At 43.8% G+C, this 14,442-nt stretch overlaps 1 protein-coding gene and 1 pseudogene across 2 annotated transcripts in view; one reads left to right on the forward strand and one right to left on the reverse strand.

The window, feature by feature from the left end:
- Positions 1-12,618, reverse strand: part of PCGF5 (polycomb group ring finger 5) — a 114,525-nt gene extending 101,907 nt beyond the window's left edge. Inside the window, exon 1 of the mRNA XM_090277980.1 lies at positions 12,556-12,618. The gene's annotated coding sequence lies outside the window, so the exon portion shown is untranslated. The remainder of the gene's footprint in view (positions 1-12,555) is intronic.
- On the forward strand, positions 10,977-13,841 carry LOC150009993 (uncharacterized; annotated as a pseudogene). The gene is made up of 5 exons (XR_016511385.1): positions 10,977-10,980; positions 11,483-11,572; positions 11,614-11,835; positions 12,000-12,635; positions 13,591-13,841. The product of XR_016511385.1 is annotated as an uncharacterized LOC150009993 (transcript).
- Positions 13,842-14,442: the final 601 nt, after the last annotated feature.

Here is a 14,442-nt window from a genome sequence, read left to right on the forward strand (position 1 = left end):
ATTCCCTGCTGAACTAATCATCTAATTCTGTTTTTTCTCTTCTTTTTCTTTCTTTTTGCATTTATTTCTATTTTATCTTCTGGTCCTTCCAATGATTTTTTTTTTTTTCCTACCATGTTACTTTTAATTTCCAAGACCATTATTCTCTGATTATTACTTTTTACAGCCCTGTTTTACAGCATTAATTACATGTGGATTGGTTTTGAGAATTTTCATTTTTATTTTTCTCCTTGCATTTCTGTCTCCTCCATGATTTTTTCTCATTTGTTCTGGTTTCTGCCTTTGAAAAAAAATTGAATGCTTTCTTTAAATGTCTCATATTCATTGGCTATCTATTTGTATTTAAGAGTAAGGCACTAAAAATAAAAAGCTCATTGCAAGTTCCATGTTCATGGAGTAGAGGAAGTAGGGTTGTTGACTAGTGGGTTCATTATAGTTTTGTTGTTGTTGTGGGGCCTCAGATGCCAGTATCTACAGAACTCTTCCATAGGGATCTTCATTTTACCCAGAGAGGAGTCCTTTAATATCCTTCCTGGGTTGTTAATTACCTAGCTATCCCAGCATCAGGGTATGTAAAAAGAACACAGGGTCTCACTGTTTGGAATGCAGAGAAGTTCATTAAATTTCTGTTTTCAGTTGAGCATTTCACCCTTCCCCTCTTTTCTGCCTGATATCCCCAAATCAGGAATACCATTCATTTATTTCAATTTCTCCAGAGACAAAATGTCCAGTATCTGGCAAGGATTTCTTCTTGCTGTACGGGACAGAGAAAATTAAGCAAGGGTGTGGTTCCTTATTATCAGCGGTAGGTCCCAATTCAAAGTCTCTAATTCCAGAGCCTTTCTGGGGTTTGGGGAAATAAACTGGCTGTTTCTTCCCAGTATCTACTTCCAATCTCCTTTAAAGCACTTAAGTATCAACTTTCTCTACTATACTAAGTCAGTTGCCCCAGGTCCTTTCGCTTTTCAACCTCCAAAAATTGGTTGGCATCTCCCATCTGCTGTAGCCTCTTCTCAGGTTTACCATTTCTATAGTGGTGTCTCAGGAGGGACTGGCAATAAACACATGTTCAGTCCACCAAATTCTAATCTAAAATCCCTGTAACTAAATCTTATGACCATAGAAACTGCCCCAAAAGATAAGCCTTCATCAATTTTTTAAACACTTGTAATTTTTCTGTTTTTATAGGCGTACCTTATTAGCTGAGATACTTTCCCAATTATTTCAATGTATATCATTTTCTTTTTTAATCATAAAAATCTTATTCAAGAGAATCATTTTCTGGATACTGCAAAAGACTTTTGATTTATTGGCTCATTTAGTCTTAAAAGATGGTAGAATTCAGAACACTAGATTATAATTAAACAAAGAAAATATAGATTTTCATGCAGTAAGGCTGTTTTCACTGACTCCTTCTTGCCACTTCAAATCTAGTCAATGGTGACCTGAGCTGAAAGGTATTTGCCTGGATAATGATCAAGTGCTTTACAAGAAGACCTCTGACGACAGCACAGAGTCATCATCGATATTGGAGTCTTGGCTGTTTTGCTTCTACAGATGGGCAAAGGAGGGGTGATCAGAACATTTTAGAAATAATTAAGCATGAGGACTTTTCTCACATTCAAAGGATCACAACTTTTTCAGGACTTGCAGACATGTACAACAGTGTGGTGACTGCTGGGGGTGGGAGTATAAGTGGACTAAAAATAATGTAAAAAAAAACAAAAACCAAACAATTAAAAAAACAAAACTAAACAAAGGATCACAACTTTTTCACTCCCATCCAGAGGACACTAATCTGAAGACTCTTAGCCTGAAGATTTTGATCTTTAAAGCTGAAAACCCAGCACATGTCCTAAACACAAAGTTCACAGTTATAGAAATAAGAAATAATTATAGAGTAAATATAAGAGAAAACTAATATTATGTCTTTGATCTAATTCCATTCAAAAGGAGCACATATTCTATACTTATTTTTGCCTTCTGCTATTAGACATGACCTCCCTGAAAAGAAAAGCATTTTTTTCTAACAAAGAAAAACAATTCCAATGAGGGAAAAAATTAAAATGTTCTATTTCTTACACTGGGTGGTAGTTACATGGACATTCATTTTTTTAAGTATATTTTATTGATTATATTGTTACAATAGCTTCAATTTTTTTCCCCTTTGCTCCCCTCCACCCAGTACTCCCCTTCCCCCAGCAATCCCACACCCCCCAGTTCATGTCCATGGGTCGTCCATACAAGCTCTCCGGGACATTCAATTTTTAATAATTCATTGAACTGTCCATTTACATCTCAGTAGTTATATATGTTATATTTTACAATATAAAGACTTTTAACAGTTAAAAGAGAAATAAAGAGGCAGAAATTTAATTTGTCATAACACATAGTACTTTAATCTCACTTGGCCATAATTACTAGATACACTGACAGTGATAAAGGAAGAAAAGTCATCATGATTTATCTGAAGCGCCTAAAGCAGAGTCCCAACCAAATTTCAACAGCCATCTCAGTTGTTTTTTTTGAAACACTTTATTTTAAGAAGTTCTTATTCCCATTCAGGGCACATGACTAGGTTGCATGTCAGGTCCCCAGTTGGGGGCACGTGAGAGGCAACCACACAGTGATGTTTTTCTCCCTCTCTTTCTCCTTTGCCCTCTCTCTAAAAATAAATAAATAAAATTAAAAAAAAAAAAAAAAAAAAGAAGTTCTTAAACTTCATAGTTGACCTTGCATCCCTTAAGGAAATATTGATACTGTTGCATAAGACTATATTCAAAAAGCTTTCACATCAAATGCCTGGGAAGTAGAACAGGTATTTTCTCCTATGGTGCAGATGAGGAAATTAAGGCAACTAAACAGTTAATAGTAAGGTCACTAATATTGACTGAGTCAGGACTAATTTCAAGTGTCACATGTCCAATAAGGTCTTAAACATTTTATGAGGAGAAAGAACTTTCCATTTTTCCAAAGTGCTGAATTCAGAAACACGATGTCAAAGCTGGTGGCTTCTGCTCTGACATCTGTGGGTTTCCTGAGATTCCCTGGAAGGAAGGAAAGATCCACTGGGTATGGCTGTGAAATTGATTAACTAAGGACCTATGCTCAAACCATTCTGAGTCATACACTCCTAGTTAACATAAAAATTCACCTCGTGTTTCAGAAGTTAGTTTAACTGAAGTGCAAACAATAAGTTAAGAGCGGCCAATACTTTATGTTTAAAGGGAACAAATCTCTCTTTCCCACTCTCATATAGTTTCCAAAGGAGGGACATTTCTGATCCGCTCCTGTCTTCTTGCCCTACACCATCCCCATCCCCACAGAGGAGGAGCAATTTATTTGGTTGTTGTGTGCCAGCCACTGGTCTGTTTCTCAGTTCTCAAATGGATGGAGTTTTTCTTTCAAAGATATTAGGCATGAGAGATCTGGCCTCTTAATCTCTCTCTACGTGAGCGGTGAAAGGCAGAAACTTGCAGATTTCTGCTCTGCAGCCTCAAACTTTCCAACCAGTAGGGTCAAAGTCTAGACTAGGGTACATATGGTGCACAAGACTGTTTTGGGCTTCACACTAAGCTCCGTTCTTTGATCTAGCTTTCATAAATAACGAAGTTAATATTTTGTTTATTGATTGATTCTTATCTCTTCCTAGATTGGTGAGGAAGAACTGGTGCTTTTTATGGGTCCTCCTCAAAGATGCCATCACCTGCCTTTTAGTTAGAAGTCTGAGCACATGGAATTGATTCCACAGCTCTCCTCAAGTGGACTTCCAGGCCCACAAACACTGGCATTTGAAAGGTAGTGGGTAGTATATCAGATAAAATATTGCTACAAGCAATGTCTGAGATTTTACTGCCTATGTTTTCTTCTAGGCATTTTATGGTTTGGGGTCTAACATTTAAGTCTTTAATCCATTTTGAATTTATTCTTGTGTGTGATGTAAGAAGGTGGTCTAGTTACATTTTTTTCTGCACGTATCTGTTCAATTTTCCCAGCACCATTTATTGAATAAACTATCTTTAGCCCATTGTATGGGCTTGCTTCCCCTGTCAAATATTAATTGACTATAAAGGTGAGTTTATTTATGGGCTCTCTATTCTGTTCCATTGGTCTATATGTCTGTTTTTATGCAGTACCATGCTGTTTTGATAAATATGGCCTCATAGTATAGTTTGATATTAGGTAGCATGATTCCCTCAACTTTGTTCTTCTTTCTCAGGCTCACTGTCATTATGCAGGGTCTTTTGTGGTTTCATATAAAATTTTGAAATATTTGTTCTAGTTCTGTGAAATACATAATTGAAATCTTAATAGGAATTGCCTTGAATCTATAGATTAGTTTGAGTAGCATGGACATTTTAATGATGTTAATTCTTCCTATCCATGAACAGGGTATGTGCTTCTACTTATTTGTATCTTATTCAATTTCTTTCTTCAGTGTCTTATAATTTTTCATGTACAGGTCTTTTACATCCTTGGTTAGCTTTATTTCTAGGCATTTTATTCTTTTTGTAGCAATTGTGAATGAAATTGTTTTCTTAATTTCCCTTTCTGTTAGTTTGTTATTGACATATAAAAATGCAACTGATTTCTGGATATTAATTTTATATCCTGCTACTTTGCTGAATTCATTTATCAGTTCTAGTAGTTTCTTGGTAGAATCCTTGGGGTTCTTTATGTACAGTATAATGTCATCTGCAAATAAAGAGTTTTACTTCTTCCTTTCCAGTTTGGATGCCTTTCATATCTCCTTGTCTGGTTGCTGTGCCTAAGACTTCCAGTACTATGTTGAATAAGACAGGTGAAAGCAGACATCCCTGTCTTGTTCCCAATCTTAAGGGGAACACTTGCAGGTTTTGCCCATTGAGTACGAGGCCAGCAGTGGGTTGTCACATATGGCCTTTCCTCAGTGCAGCTCTCCTCAGTAGAGTTCCAGGCCCACCAACGCTGGCATTCTAAAAGCAGTGGGCAAGCTGAATGGTGAAGAGGCTTTCTGAGATTTTCTTCAGTGGATACTTTACTTCTACTGCCCTATAGAGCAATACTAAATTGGGATTCAGAAATTCCAATTCTTTCCAGAGACACACATCTGTGATCTGGGTAAACTGTAATCTTTCCAGAAAGTCTTTAAAAGATGTTAGCTTCCTCATCTTTTAAATGAAGAAATAACTTTCCTATCTTTAAGGTACTTTCCAAATCTTTGGATTAAAAGCTCAGAAAGGCTTTAATAAAAATGTATTCCAGAATAGTTGTCAGTAGGGGGGAGGGGGGAGGGAGAGAAGGGGGATAAGTAAGGGAAGGGTCTAGTCAAGGAACTATATGAATGACTCATGGACATGGACAACGGGGAGGGATATAATTGTGGGAGAAGGGATGGGCTGGGAGGGGGGAGCAATGGGGGAAAAATGGGACAACTGTAATTGAATGACCAAAAAATAAATAAAAAAACAAATGTATTCCAGAATGTCTAAAAAGAGACTGACACTGATATATAATCATTTTGACATCCTGGCCTCATAGTTTCTTAAGATCAATGACCTTTACTTCATGCCTGTGTCACTTCACCATCCTCAAATCCAGCCTCACTTAGAATTTTCATCATCACTCATAAGTGATCCCTCCATAATGATAAGAACCTCTGAAAGTTCCTCATGTAGTGAGTGGCATGGCCCTTTGCCACTAGCCTCAGAACCACCCCTCCACATTACCATTTCTCTCTTTTCTTTGTTCTTCCTAACCACGCCACTCACTACACGTTCTAATCTCATGTCTCCTGCTCATTCTCCCAGGCCATCAACACTCTGGTTTCACTTGGCTCCCTGCTTAACAAGGACCCGTATGGAGCTCGCAGTTTCCTAGATGCTCACACCATCTCCACTTCCAACTTTCTGAGCATTGCTGGAGAAAGCCATGAATACAGGGAAGATCCGTTCTATCACAAGGCTAAAGCTAAGGCCTTTTATCAACTTGTCAAGGCCCTCCTCCCCTTTGGCTCCTATCACGTGCAAATCCACAGCTACTCCAAACCCTTCCCACTCTCCTCCACTTCCCAACTTTACCTCTCACTCCCTCCTTGCTTTCAGCAAATCCACTGGCCTCCTCTGTTCATTTTTTTCCCAACAGAAAGGAACCAACCCCCTTTGAATGCAGCCACCCTCGCTCTCAGCTGCCAACTTTCCTCTCTGAATCTCGGTTTCTCTTTGCTTTCGTTTAACCTCTTTTTCCTTCCATGTCACATCTGTTTTTCCAAGAACAACTACTTTACCTGTGTCATGACCAGGGTCGTCAAATAATTTATTATTCAGAAAGAAACTTTGTGATAGAATAAAATGGGCACTACTTGTCCAACTATTTGTTCAAATGTTATTTCATAAGAACCTGGAATAATAGGTGTGAACCAAGACGGTCCTGGGCAATCGGGATGCATGGTCACCCTATCTTGCTCCTCTCCTTCCTACCTGCGTAGGGCCTGGTACATTAATTACCCTCCCACTCACTCTCTTGATCAGTTCCTTCCTCTCCATTGACAGTTACAACATTCTCAGGGCTTAAGGTTTTGCTTTTAAGAAAGTTTCACTGGCCCTCTCATCACTTCACGTCATTGTCCTCTCAGATTTTCACAGTCCAATCATAGCTGACAGGGACTCACTCCTTCCCCTTCCCACTGGGGCACTTTTCAGGTACCTGGCTGACATCCCTCCCCACTGCTGCACTGCCTCTGATCCTCAAAGGCGATTGACAATAGTCTCATGAACAAATCTAATGACCTCTTTCCAGTCTTCCATCTCAGCCCCTCTACCTTATCAGCCTCCTCCAAATTCTCCATTGTCATCTTTTTCTTTCTACCCAATCTTTTCTGTGTTTGCCTCTTGCTTATTTCTTTTCAGCATCCTAACAGCGTCTGTCTCCCCCTCTAATCGCACAAATAATGATTTATCCAAGGTCCTGCCCTGACCTTTTATTCTTTCCCCCACACTCTGACCCCTTCTCACAGCTTCACCATTCCCCTTCACAACACTCTATTTCTTCCTCTATTTCTAATGGCTCCCATTCATCTGGATTGTCCATAGACAGGAAAACATTAAAGTATCCAAATTCTAATTGAAAATCATTTCCATTAATTATACAAATATCTGCTGACTGCACAGTACTTACAGTGCCTTTATTGGTGGCCCTTCCTGACTATTTCAGTTCCCACCATCGCCATCCAAAGTCACTCAGTTTCAGTCTTTGAGTTTTCACTCAATTCCCTCACCCAATTAGTCAACAAGTCCTGTTGCATTTACTTCTACAGGGTCACACCCAACCCACCTGCCCCTACCGCAATTTAGGTTCTCACTGCTTCTCTTCTGGAGAATATTTCAATAACTTCCTAATTGGGACTACCCATTGCTGCTCCTCTGATGCAGACTTATCTTAAAGCATAGCTTTAATTACATCATCCACCCACTTAAAATACTTTTGACGGTTACCTACTGCCTACTAAACAGGCTCCTTAGCTCAGCAATCCAGACAGTCACCAAATGATCCTAACGTCGCTATGCAGCCTCTGTCCCACTATTCTCTCCCCAGGTTTTGGTGCCTCCAGCTAAACCACATTCCCTCCATTCCTAGATATCCTGCAAGTCTTAGTACAGGCTGGTCCCCGCGTTTCTACCAGCTGAAGTCCTACCAATTCCTTAAGGCTTTGCTCAAAATTTCTTAATAAAGTCTTCCATTTTTCTTTCTCTGAAGTCACAAAGCATTTTTGTTATACCTCTGAAACAGTTCTTCCATGTAATACAGCCTTTGGTTACCGGTCCTATGCTCCCTATACTCTGTATCGTCGGCAGCCGTCCGTCTCGAGAGACGGTGGTGTAGCTCCTTAAGAGTCTATCTGCACCGCCGAGAATGGCTGTGCAGTTCGACTCGGGAGTGACATGGTATCTGTCTCCTCCCGTGTTGAATCGACATCTTGCGATGACGCTGGAGTGTCCTCTCCAGTGAAGCTGAAGCTACAGAGCCTGGGCAGGGTGATATGGAGGGTCTGCTGTTGCCCATGCAGCAGACCCCCCCCTCTCTTCGCAGCTGAAGGGCCCAAGGGAAAGACGGAGTCAATACAGCTTGGCTTCAGGTGTGCCGCAGGAGTTGCCGGTGTTGACTACAACGTCAAACCGCCTTAGGGACTCCGGCTCCGGATTTTCTGTCGGGGTTTACTCCCTTAGCCTTTCCCCTGAAGAGGTATGCCGCAAGGCACGGAGGTTTTTTTTTTTGGAGTCAGAGTTTTCCTTCTCTGATGTGCCCTGACTGGAAGATCGAACCAGCGACACTTAGCTCGCAGGCCGACGCTCAATCCACTGAGCCAAACCAGCCAGGACATACTCTGTATACTGTCTTGTATATAGTAAACCGAGAGACTGAAATATTAAGTTAACTTTGCATCCATTATATAGCATATAAAATAATGAAAATGTACTTACTATCATCAAAGTTAATTATTCTAAGTTCTTAGGAATGCCTAGAAACTAGCCATTTTTGCAGTTCCTTTTGCTAGACCACTATGGATCATTTTATTTAAACCAAAATTACAGAATTATAAATTCTTTATTGGTTTCTTAAACTACAGAGATGGACAAAAACCTTAGAGATCACTTAAATCCCCTCTTCTCATCTCACCTACCAATTCTCCAGGTGAGAAAACTGAAGCTTTGAGACATTAAGCTGTTCCCATGGTCACATAAGTCAGAAGTCATGATTACAGTTGTTACCGTTTATGAAGGGCCTAGTGTACACCAGGCATTTTACATGTTATCCCAGTCTTACAACAATCCTCCAGGGTTAAGTGGCATTAGCTCCACTTTAGAGATGAGAAAATGCTCAAAAAAATTAGGCAGCTTGCTACAGAGAGCCAGCCCTGTTTGTTAGGAGCCGAGCAAAGCGTTAGCCCCAATCCTATCTGGCTGTGGAAGTCCAGGCTGGTCTATTTGACACCGTGGCAGAGGCAAGACCTACCACCAGTTGTCTTTCCTACTGTCTCTCCAGTTATGCTAACTAAGCAAGCATGCACACTTATAAGCCATTTTATTTGAAATTTTGGAGGCATGGAAACTAAATAGTAGCTTTATTACCATGCAAGTTCTAAGGTTAATAACTGCCAGCATTCTGACAGTCAGAAAACTCCTTCAATCTAGAAATATGTTTTCCTGCGTTTTCAGTTCAACTTAAAATACATTGTTTGTCCAACCATTCAACAAGTATTTGTTGAGCCCCTAGATGTCCAAGGCACATGGGAGGGTACAAAGTTGAATTAGATGTAGTTTACTCTCTGAAAGTTCACAAGAAGCAGGCAATTAACTAATGGCAGAAATCACTCTTCCTCCACCTATGGGAGCTTTGGCTAATTCAGGGACTCCCAACAATAAGTCAGAACCCTTGGTTCTCATCCCCTCGCTGCATCTTGGGCAAGTCACCTCACTGTGCTTTGGTTTCCTCAGAAAACAATTGGTAAAAAGCAATGAAGTATGCCAAGCAATTCCAAGGTCCTTTTTAGCTTTAAATTTCTCTAAGCTCACTCATGAGATTATGCTTCTGTAAGTGACCACAATGTTATCGAAGGGAACTGCTGGATGCCTAATCTTCCAGAAGTGACTTTGGTGAACTACTGAGTTCTTAAAATATTGCTACAAGGTTAAAGCTGATACGCTTCCCAAGTTTATTGTTTATAATAATATAAAGTTTACCCTCTAAGGAGGTAGTAGTAAGCACTACATTCAAATCGTTCTCCCATTATATCATTGACTTATTATTATAGCTTTAATCTGTTACAAGACACTTAAAATGCTTAAAATATAATTTTAAATAACTTCTTTGATTTACTTTCCTGTGGAGTTAAGTTAGCGACATTAACAATAACAAAGCAGAGTTAAGATCTCCAAACGGATGTAAATCTCATATTCATTTAGTTAAATTAATACTTCATATTGAGTTCTACTTGCTATGGGCATTTCCAAATTGCAGCTAAATTTGAGATTGGGGCACAGGCAGTGGGGAGAGAAGACTATAAAAATATCAGTATTTTGCCAATTCCATTTCAATATCCTGCACTTTTTTCCCAAATACAACAGATAATATTTTAAATCACCCAATGGCTTCTACAGTAGCAAACTTTTCCTTGACAAGGCTCCACATGCCTTCTCTTTTCTCATACTTAACATTTTAGGATGTGATGAGCAAACCCATCTTGAGCTGTAAGTTAACAACACAGAGGAAGAAATCCACCCCCCCAAAAATTGGAATAAAAAAATTAGAACCGTACCATCTTAGTGCCTGGCCTACAAAGGCACTGAATTTTAACTGTCAAAGATATTCCTACTTGGAACTACTGTAACAACATAATCAATAAAATATACTTAAAAAAAAAAGATATTCCTACCAAGAAATCAGGAAAAACGAATTTACTTATTCACTAGTCAACAAATACCGAGTCCCTAATATAAGCCAGGAATAGTTCTAGGTGCTAAAGTTATAGAAGAAAACAGGCAAAAATTCCTGCCAGCCCTGGCTAGTGTGGCTCAGTGGATTGAGCACCAGACTGGGCATCAAAAGGTTGTTGGTTTGACTTCCCGTCAGGGTCAGGGCACAATCCTGGGTTGCAGGCCAGATTCCCAGCTGGAGGTGTGCCAGAGGCAACCAGTTGTTATTTCTCTCACACATTAATGTTTCTCTCTCTCTTTTTCCCTCCCATCCTCTGTCTCTAAAAATAAAGAAAATCTTAAAAAAAAAATTCCTGCCAGAGTGGAGCTTACATCTTGACTCAGAGGTAGCATTTAAAGAACACCTAATTACAAAAAATTTCATATAGCGATGAACTACTATGAAGAAAATGAAATAGGACTAGCAGTTGGTTCTTAGAGGGGTAAAAAGCTACTTAAGGTGATGAAGATGGCCTTCCTGTTAAGCAGTCCTAAGTGATAAGAAAATTTTACTTTTAATCCTTTATGGGTGAGTTGAGGTGGAAATGAATCAAGTCAGTCTTTCAGGGAGGTCACTATTGTCAAGAGTTTGTACTAATGGCAAACTATTAGGATTTGGCTTTTAACAAACTTCCCCACCCCACCCCACCCCCACTTAAATCTTTAAGTAGGACTTCTCTACTTAGGAGTCACTCAGTTTCTTTTAAGATCCGCTAACTTTTAAAGTTTTGCTAATTACTTTAACGGTACTTAAGTAGAGGCAGTTACTAGAAGGCTTCTCTCAGAGCCCAGAACCTCACTTGACGCCATCCAAATTCTGAATGAGCCAGGACCCAGCTCTGCAGCGAATCAGCGCTCCTCCACCGACTCATTAATGCAGCCAGGTGGAATCTTGTAACCCTTCCAAGAATGTGAAACAAGCCTCGGGAAATCTGCGGAACCTGACACCCCCAAAGTTCCCCCCCAAATTGCAGAAGGGACGAAAAAATAAACCGTCACCCTTTTGCATGAACTCTTCCCCGCCCCTCCAGGTGTCACCTCTGCAGTAGGACCGCTGTCCCCGGGTCAGAGGCACACTGCGAGCGCGCGCGTGTATACCCCGCATGAATCATCGGTGCCGGGTCCGCGGGGCGATGATTCATTCAGTGCTTTGGAGATTAAGGCCACACGTTCCAGGCGTACTATGACGGCCGCATACACGCAGCTTCTTTAATATTAAACAAATGTTTCTAAGTACGAACGCCTGGAGTCAGAAACGTGTAGACCGAAGCTAGACAGCGGAGAGGAAAGGCACATTTCGGCCGCTGCTCAAGTGTTCCCGTATCTGGGAGGGGAGCCGGGCACGTCGGTCCCTTCGGACCTCACCTCCATTCTGCCCCAGCAGGCACGTGGGCGGCGCCCGCAGGGGGCTCGGAGGACGCACAGGTGGGTCCCTGCCTGGCTCTGCCTCCTGCCCCTCCCGCCACTCGCGGCAGGCCGATGCTCCCTCACCAACTCGCCTCCTGCTCACCCCTTTCCTCTCCGTGACATCTTATATAATAACCCGAGCGAATCAAAACGGAAGCGACGCACGCTGCCGGGGCCCGTCCCCAAGCAGGGACCAGATGCTTGTGGCCCCAACCCACAACCCGCGCACTAGGCGCCGGGGTGCGCGGCTGCCGGGCGGGGGAAGGGCCCGAACCCCGACTACGCTCGTCCCTACTCGGAGAAGGCGCTGCTGTGGCCGGTCCCCGTCAGGAAGCAGCGAGCGTCACCAACTGCGTCAGCTTCTTCAAACACATTTCATGGTCTCCCTCTAGCCAGGGAGCCGGCTGCTCCCTTGGCGGGCCCACGGCCGCGGCTGGAGAAAAGCCCTCTGGGGAGGAGAAAGTTCCTCGCAGCCTTCCCCAAGCCCGCACAACGCCCGGTCCCGCCGCGCCGCCTGCCCGCACCAATGTCAGGTTAGGCAACTTGTGACCCCCGGGGGCCGGACTGCCCCTCCCGACCGCCAGGATCACCGAGAGCCCGCAGCCTCCCCCAGCCCAGCGGAAAAGAGCAACGTCAGAAACTTCCCCCGGCTGCGCCAGGCGGGGAAGCCTTCCGTGTCTCCGCACATCGCCCTTACCTTGCTCTCGAGAGGCCAGGATCCGGGCGGGCGGCGCGGGGCGCAGGGCGCGTGGTGCGCGAGTGCGCGCGCACGGGGCGGTAGGTGAGGGAACCCGCGCTGGCGGGGGCGGGGCGGGGCGGCGGGGGTGCGAGTAGTGAGGGGCGGGGTGGGGGGGGGGCTGGGTTGAGCTGGGCTGGCCGGCCAGGCGGGCTGGCTGGCTGGCGCGAGCAGAGCTGAGCCGGCTGCGGCGGCGGCGGCGGCGGCGGCGGCGGGCGCTGGGCTAGCGCGCCCAGGGGGCGGAGGAGTTGCCGTGGGTTTGTTTACGCATTGCTGCCCGGCTCCGGGCACAGCCCGCACTCCCTGATTGGACACAAACTGGGGCACAGCCTCTAGCTGCTGCCCGCCCGGCCTCCTTGAGCAGCCGCCGCGCAGCTCTGGGAGCACCCTGCCCGGCACGGCCCGCGGCGGCACCCGGGCCTGGAGGGGACGAACATCGGAGGCTGCCATGGGCGGCTGTGGAGCCACATGTTTGCCCAGAGCTCTCAACCACCCACCTGTAGTGGCCGGTTGGCAAGGAGAAATTTGAAACTTCTGATGCTGGAGACTTGGTATCACCCAACCATAAAAGGGGCACTCCCCCCATCCCCCTCCGACGGAGGACACTTACCTTTGAATGCATAGAAAGGAAGCTCAAATGTTGATCTGCCTCTTGGGCTATGGTCAAGCCAATGCTTCCTGTATAATCTAACCCCGGGAGCTGCAGTTCCTTCCCCTGTCTCCAGTTTATCTGCTTGTAATCCATTCCTCTGCGCAGCAATCAAAGTTGCCATTCCAGAAGTGACCTTGGCTCAAGGTGCTCAAGATCCTCCAATGACTCCCCATGGCCTGAAGCCCCTACCCCTTAGTCTCAGAGCCCTTCACGGCCGGGCCACTACCTTTCAGTCTCCTCTCCACTACCCAAACATCACCCCCATAGTTTGCTCTACAGACAACATCTCACACGCCTCTGTCCTTTCCACAAATTGATTTTGATCCTGCTCTGTTCTCTGCCAGAAACGGGAAAATTCCAGAGCTCCCTCCGCTTGTCAAACCCTCAGACTCAGCTTATCTTCTATATGCATCCTCCCTCTACCCCAGCAGAATCCACCCTATGGCTAGCATCAATATGGCTGGAGGGTCAGTCTGTGCCTACTCTGTGCTCCCACTCATCTGTGGATTCCTGAAGAACAGGAGCCCGGTTTGAACAGGACTCTGGAGATGGGAGAGATGAACAGTGTAAGAATAAAATTGTCTCTGTGTCTGCAGCTTTGCTGGGACTGTAAAGTCTCCTGATAGCCACAAACCTCATCTTGCTAAAAGCAAACATCCAAAAACTGAGAATGCCCTCCATCTCGCCTGTGTCTCCTCCCCACCACATCTAGCTATGCAGCATCTATACACACAGTAGGCACTTAATAGCCCTGTGAGGAATAAAACTCAGATGTTCTTTAAGTTAAGGCTCAAGTGACCAAAGAGAGTATATAATCAGGAAGGAATAGATATGAATGGCCATGAACCTAGTCATTTTAAAGATAATCCCTAGCCTAAGAGTCCCTCAACTCTGACAGTTGTGTCCCTCTCCAATCAGACAGTGGAGGAGTGGACCCAGACTCTTCCTCACTCTTGGGATGGCTGGGTTTCTTTCTCTCCTGATGTGCTGCTTCCAATGAGACAGTTGCCTTTGAACTCTGATGGTGAATCCAAATGAAAGTAAAGTTTGCTTTCCCAGATAATTCAATAGTGATAATTTAGGGCAGTGACTTAGTTACACGGAGGGGAGGGGGACGTTGGAAGAACTGGAAGTGCAACTAGGGGGAAGGTGAGGCAATCCTGCGATTAGCAGCTGCTGTAATGTCTCCTCGCCTA

Source organism: Furipterus horrens, unplaced genomic scaffold (genome assembly GCF_987537825.1).
Source record: "Furipterus horrens unplaced genomic scaffold, mFurHor1.1.pri manual_scaffold_5, whole genome shotgun sequence".
NCBI classification, from domain to species: domain Eukaryota; kingdom Metazoa; phylum Chordata; class Mammalia; order Chiroptera; family Furipteridae; genus Furipterus; species Furipterus horrens.